Source organism: Monopterus albus, unplaced genomic scaffold (genome assembly GCF_001952655.1).
Source record: "Monopterus albus unplaced genomic scaffold, M_albus_1.0 scaffold16.1, whole genome shotgun sequence".
Lineage (NCBI taxonomy): Eukaryota > Metazoa > Chordata > Actinopteri > Synbranchiformes > Synbranchidae > Monopterus > Monopterus albus.
In genome coordinates this window covers 2381313-2388099 of record NW_018127896.1, presented here as the reverse complement: position 1 = coordinate 2388099, position 6787 = coordinate 2381313, and the positions used below count along the sequence as shown (strand labels likewise).

The 6787-nt window shown below is 40.1% G+C and overlaps 1 protein-coding gene across 1 annotated transcript in view; it reads right to left on the bottom strand.

The window, feature by feature from the left end:
• mcf2la (mcf.2 cell line derived transforming sequence-like a) overlaps positions 1-6787 on the bottom strand; it is a 38467-nt gene that overhangs the window by 26800 nt on the left and 4880 nt on the right. The window lies entirely within an intron of this gene.

The window sequence follows — 6787 nt, the reverse complement described above, 5'->3', positions numbered from 1 at the left end:
AGCAGAGAGCAGCCCCCCCCCACACACACACATATCTCCCTGCTCCCATTTGTGCCAGCCAGTGAGGCGGAGTTTCAGATGGTCCGCCCCCGTTTCACATTTCACACTGTTTTCACAGACAGAGGAAAAACTGGATGTGGCAGATGATGGAGGTCCTGAATAAACCAAGATGTGCAAGTGCACACACTCACAGAGAAAAGAGAAATAGAACTGGTTAAAGTTCTCTTTCACAGTCTAATTCATTCATTCATGCAGGATGTCCCAAGACTGAGTTCATTATCATACCAATAGAAATGTGAATTAAACAAAATGACCAATCAGTAAAACTGTCTTGGATTCAAAGAGATAATTCTTATTGATGGGCCTAAATAATACAATACCAATGTAAACCAGTAGAGAGCAGGAGTGATGGTGGTCATGTTTGTATAACAGTTTTAAATGCCTCTAAATGCTCAGGTTTAACAAATTTTGAAGTAACAGCAGTATTGGTACAAGTTCATGAAACCACATTATGTGGACATGATGAAAATTCTCTTTGCAGAGACAGGGAACGAAGTCGTTTTCCTCTGCTTTTCCCACATTCTCTCTCTCACACACACAAACACAGAGCCAATAAAGACAGTAGGGGGACAGTGTACCACAAACAGAAGCAGGGAGAAGTTGGACTGGTGAAAATGCGAAAAGACCCTCAGGAGGTCAGTTCATAAAATGCTGCCCTGCTGAGCCAAACTTTTAAAAGTGCCATTCTGCCTCTTCTGTTTATTCCACATTGCCTGCACTCTCCCACGTCAGAGAAAACAGTCCTCACATCCCCCCTTCTGACCGACCGAACACATACAGATGACGACATGCATACAGTATAGCTTCTGATCATGTCCTCTGTAGTATAATTCTGCCATCTTTACAGTCTCCATATAAAGTATACAGCAGAGTCATTACATTAACTGTTTTACTTGTAAAGAGCACCAACTTCTAGCTACAGTAAGTTGTGAAGAGAATCAGTCCACCATTTCAGTCAAAGAAAGGTTCTTAAGATAAAATCAAAATAGGACGTAGGATAGCAACCCTTTTATTATTAAGGGTCAACATTTCCTAAAATAAAATATCTCAGGGTAACAGTAGAACTTATAGAGGGACTGAGATTAGACATAAGGAGATGATAATAAAATGTAAGGGTGTGATTATGAATTAGATTAAAGCTATAGTCAGCGATTCTAAGCCATTACACATTTTGACATATTCAGCTAAATTTTCCTCACATTCATTTTCCTGGTCTTCCAGTTTTTGTGCTCCACAAACCCCGGGTGGTTGTGTACAGCCTTTGCTGTGTAGCAGGTGACAGAAGGACAGGAGTCGGGCCGGTTGATTTCAGACAATCAGCACAAGGAGCACATTCACGGCATAGGGAGAAGGTGGTGCACTAGAGGTCGCAAAAAAATCACTGCATCACTGCAAAAAGGGAGAGATAGCTCAAAAAATACCAACGCTTTCAGTTACAGCACATAGCTGAACAACAAACAACCCGAGGAGGAGAGAGACAGAAGAACAAAAGTTGAAAAGGAAGGGCTATAACCAGGCAAGGTAGCTACATACAGCTATCTGAAGATGGAGTGAGCTCCAGGATTTAAAAGGGACGATGCAGCGATGAAGGTCCTGCACCCATAGTATACATTTTGGTATGCAGGTCTACGTATGTGTGTTTATATACTGTCAGATTTAGATGATAGAGCACGTTGGCTGTCGCACTGGAAAGGACGGAGGGTAAAGGTTCATTTCCTGTCTCTAGTGGTCTATTCTCCAGAAGTTCTGTTTCACCCACTGATCACCGATTTACAGTTCCATCCTGAACGTTTACATTTGAGGCAAAAAAAGTTACAGCAAATCTGTCGCTAATGAGCTGACAAAGGACAAATGTTGCTATCTTCCTTCATTTGACAAAGGCTGAAAAATCATTCAACCAAAGAGAAAGGTTGAAATGTCACTTGAAATGTCATGCAAAGTGTCTAAAATCAACATTAAGTTAAAAATATTATATGGCATGTGAATGTGCATGTGGTTATTTATATGGGATGCAGAGCAGATGGGATATAGAGGAGACCAGTTTGTGCCTGTCTGTTGGATGTGACACAGACCACTGCTAGAATAACTCAGGGCTCCATAATCTTTTGAGAATTTCCCCCCAACATCTGTGTTGGCAAACATCAAACACTATCAACAGTTCTGCTTCAGGATCAGACCCTATTAGCTGTTTGGAGCATAAACAGGAAGACACCAAGTGAGAAGTGTCTCTGAAGCTGAAACTAGGAGAACAAAACCAGACAACCGGAACAACCAATAAATGGCCATCAATACTATACAGAGTTTGTCTAACAGGTGTGCCTTATAAATCACAAGATGACTGTGTCATAAAAGAATGAGACACTTCTGCTCTATAACATGATCAACTTTGTATTAAACAGTGCTGATAGCCCATGGACATTAGGACAGAAGTGTTGTGGTTAATAACATTCACTTGTATTCTGTTACTTTCTACTGCTATACATGTCAGCATGTACTGAGAATGGATGCTGTGTTGTTGCATCTATGCTTTGCTACTTCCTGTTGCTCTACACCATTTCAGACTGGTTTTAGAACATGTTGCCTAAGGACTAGAAATGACAATTAGCTATGGTGACAACTGGCATGTTAATGTTGATTTATGCATGTTAATGTTGATTTATGCTTGTCTTCCACCCATTCATTATCTATACTACTTATCGTAAAGAGGGTCGCAGGGGGGCTGGAACCAATCCCAGCTGACTTTAAGCAGGAGGCGGGGTCCACTCTGGACAGGTCACCAGTCTATCACAGGGCTGACACTTAAAGACAAACAACCACACACACCCACACTCACTCCTACAGGCAATTTAGAGTCGCCAGTCAACCTAAACTGAATGTCTTTGGACTGTGGGAGGAGGCTGGAGTACCCAGAGGCACAGGGAGAACATGCAAACTCCACACAGAAAGGCCACGGGTCGGCCCAGACCCGAACGTGGACCCTTCTTACTTTGAGGCAACAGCACTAACCACTGCTTCACCATGCTGTGTGTTGTCTTAAATAAACAAATAAAATCTTCATATTTGGCAACTAGATACTTTGTGACTTCTAAGTCAACCTGCTCCTTTAGGAATGTCGTGAGCTAAAGCACAGAACCAGTTTCAGAGCCAATCTTGACACTTTTATGCTTCTGTCCCAGCGATAAATGCAGCTGGTAGCATTAATGTTTTTGGGTTGTCTGTCTGTACAGCCCATTCTTATGAATGTGATATGTCAGGGACGCCTTGAGGGAATTTCTTTTATCACAAGTGTCCACTTGGACTCAAACATGAACTGATTAGATTTTGGGGGTCAGAGGTCAATCTCACTTCTGTCCCATACCCATGAATTTGACTGGATGATGGAGGCATACAACCATGAAGTGGTAATTCTAGTTTTTAATTAGGAAAATGTTTTTTCCCTTGATACAAGTGTCAGGATGACAAGATGAATTTGCAGAGGAGTGTGTGTGGAAGGGTTAAATGATGACCAGGGATTTTAACTGAAGAGATGTCAGCAAGTCAAATAAAAAAAAACTGAGTGCAACAGAGGGAGGGAGATGGATGTAAGGGGAAGTACAGTAAACATGATGGAAAATCATGAGATGTCCTATGAAAGAGGAAGTTTTGCCCCGAAGGAGGAAGACTATCAGTCACAATGGATCAGCAGTTAGAAAAACACCAGAGGAAGTTACATAGAAGACAGCTGACTATCATAAAATAATAAGATGCTACAAAATTATTCCTAAAATGGATGAATGACCTCAACCTTAAACTGATGTCTCACATCAGTTTATCTCAGGACTATAGGGAGGAAAATAAGATCAAGAGCAAAATGTTGCACCTGCTTTGGTGACATAGCTCTTACTAAAAATACACACATCATCTCAAAACACACAGAGCAAAGCCCACAGGAAATGAACTAAAATAGATCAGAACAGCCACTGACAGGCATGAAGATTTTAAAATCATCATGCACACACTGCACATTTCCTATAAACAGGAGTCTGTGTGATCGGTGGTGCACAAATAGAGTACATAGCAGTTTATTGTTATGACAGATATATACGCACACCTATCCTGTCACACACACATGCAGTCTGTCAGGTAATTATGCTAACATTTATTTAACCACCTTGAGTAAATAAGGATGTAGTAGAATTACTCTTTGTTCACATGCCCTTTGGTCTCCTGTGATGGGCCAAAGGAGAAGACATTTTGGTGCAAACATCTATCAGAAGCAGAAATAAAGTCAGTATGTTTCCTGGTGGAATGTGACATCCTCTGTGGACACAGGGTGCAAAGATTTGCTTGACAACCATGGATACATTACGCACTTGACACTGTGATAGCTGATATTGTGTAATATTATGAAGCACAATGTTTAATCCAAGGCATCTTTTTAATCTTAGCACTACTTTTCCAGAAGGGGAGATGCTATGAGGTAGATATAGGACATAGAAGAGAAGCCATAGTAACATTATCTTTACTGTAGTAATGCCACTGACTTTGCAAGTTCAAGAATTCCAAGGTTAATTAACCCAAATATTTACTGAAATTTGATTTTATTTATGCTTTGACTAGGATGACTTTGAGATTCAAGTTTGAACAGGAGCAACAGTACTCACGACAGCAGAGACGTTCTGTAAAAGGAAACAACTGTAAAGTGATAACTGTATTATTCTGAACATTTGGTGTTAGCAAATATTAGATATTATTTAATTTAGCTATGAATTTGAGCATTGTCTCAGAAAGAAAGCTGAAACAAAGGCAAATAGGGTGTGATCATCATCCATGCACCTAAAATGCAAATGTGATCATCAGGTGACAAGCAACCACAACAAGCACAACCACATGCACATCCCCGTGGAACTCACGTAGGTGCTGACAGTACTGGCTGTATCTGTAGTAGCTCTTCATCTCCTTCAGGGAGATGGACACAACCCTGTCTTGTCCACGTTCCTGTTTTCCTGTGGTTTCCTTCATATCATCCATCGGTCTACTCTCCTCTTCCTTCCTTACCATCTTCATCTCCACATGTGTACTTCTAAACCTGCCCTGTCTGTGCATGCTTACACACCTGTCAGCTTCTCGAGACATTACACCACTCCTCCTTCCTATGCTTCACCCTCCTGCTGTGGAAACCAGCAGTCTGACTAAGCAAGACACTGAAAAAGGATACACTCACTTTTCTGACTGCATTTCTCAAAGAAAGCCACATTCAGGACATAAATCATCATCTCTTTGCAGAACCCACCACCCTAACCACATAACAAGTGCAACAAATATCAGATCTTTTTCAAAATAAAAGTACGATTTTTAAACACGAGCACATAAAAGTTACATAAATTGAAGTGGTAATAGTTCAGCCAAAAGCCGAATGTCAGCGTGACTCTAACAACATGGATTGAAGTTGTTTTGTCTCTGAGCAATTCATATATAGCATTAACACAACTACACAAGATTGTCTTTCCATGATAACATTGACAGTTGCAGAACAGGACCCCAGACCTATGCTGGTTGGGATTTGATCAGCCACTTACTGTATCATTAAAGTACAAATGAATCAGCTATCTTTAAAATGCAAAGTAGCCTTAAGGGATTACTTTGTTTAGAAGCTCAAACACAAAATAATCATCCTACCTAACATCTACAAACTGAGGTTAATCCTCTGACCTGTCCGGTTTTCTCACCTTCGGAGACACTTGTTCATGTGCACAAATATTGATTGGGGTGTGACCAAAGTGAATTTACAACAACCAATGCACCTTCTTCCTTAACAGTCTAACTAAATGACACCTCTACAAAGTGCAACCATGTGCCTGCTTCCTGTCTACACAACTTAGCAGGTTCCCAGAACTGTTAAGCTTCATTCATTAACATGACAGTCTCCTTGTCTGTTAGTTTGAGTGTATTTATGGTTCCATTTGTATGACAACAGCAAAAGTAGAGAAATACAAACACCAGTCTAACAGTGTGCTTGTCTTTCTAATGTGTTTCTTTCACTCTGGATGTTTATCTAGATTATCTGTCTAGTGAACAGATATTTGTTTCATTTCATGCAATCAGTTACCATAAAGTGCTGCGTTCAAGGTATCACAGTGTAGGAAGTCCCTCCTGGGCTGCATATCCCATATGCAAATACACATTAGAAATTCATAACTCTACTTGGTGGGGTCATGAAAAAACTCCCCTCAAAAGTAAGCTATTGTTTGCAGCACACAAATGTACAAAACAGTTTAAGTCCTTCCCAAAAGGAAATAGAATCTCTCATGTTTCCTGCTTAAAATAAAATGAATTTTCCAGCTAATATTTGATGAAATTAGACCTTCAGCTCATTAATGATTAAATTAAATTAGGATGGGTGTTCTGAATAGCAAAAATTGGATTTCTGAATCTGTGTTTTAGAAGAGAGCATCATTTTTCAGTTTATGTGCAAACTGAGGGGTGGCTTTGTTTTTGTACCTTAAATCATCTTAAAATACCACAATACATTATGAGACACTAATTAAGGCATCTATTTACCACAAAACCTGGGTATTAATTTTTCTAAATCAAATGTTGTAATTCAAGTAAACCAGGGCTAAACCACATTCCCAATGACCACCACGCTGATTATTCTGCTGATAACACCTTAAATATGATGCACTGACACCACCTACAGAGAGAAGTACAGACAAAACAGTAATGCTTCTCAAGTTCATTTTGGCCA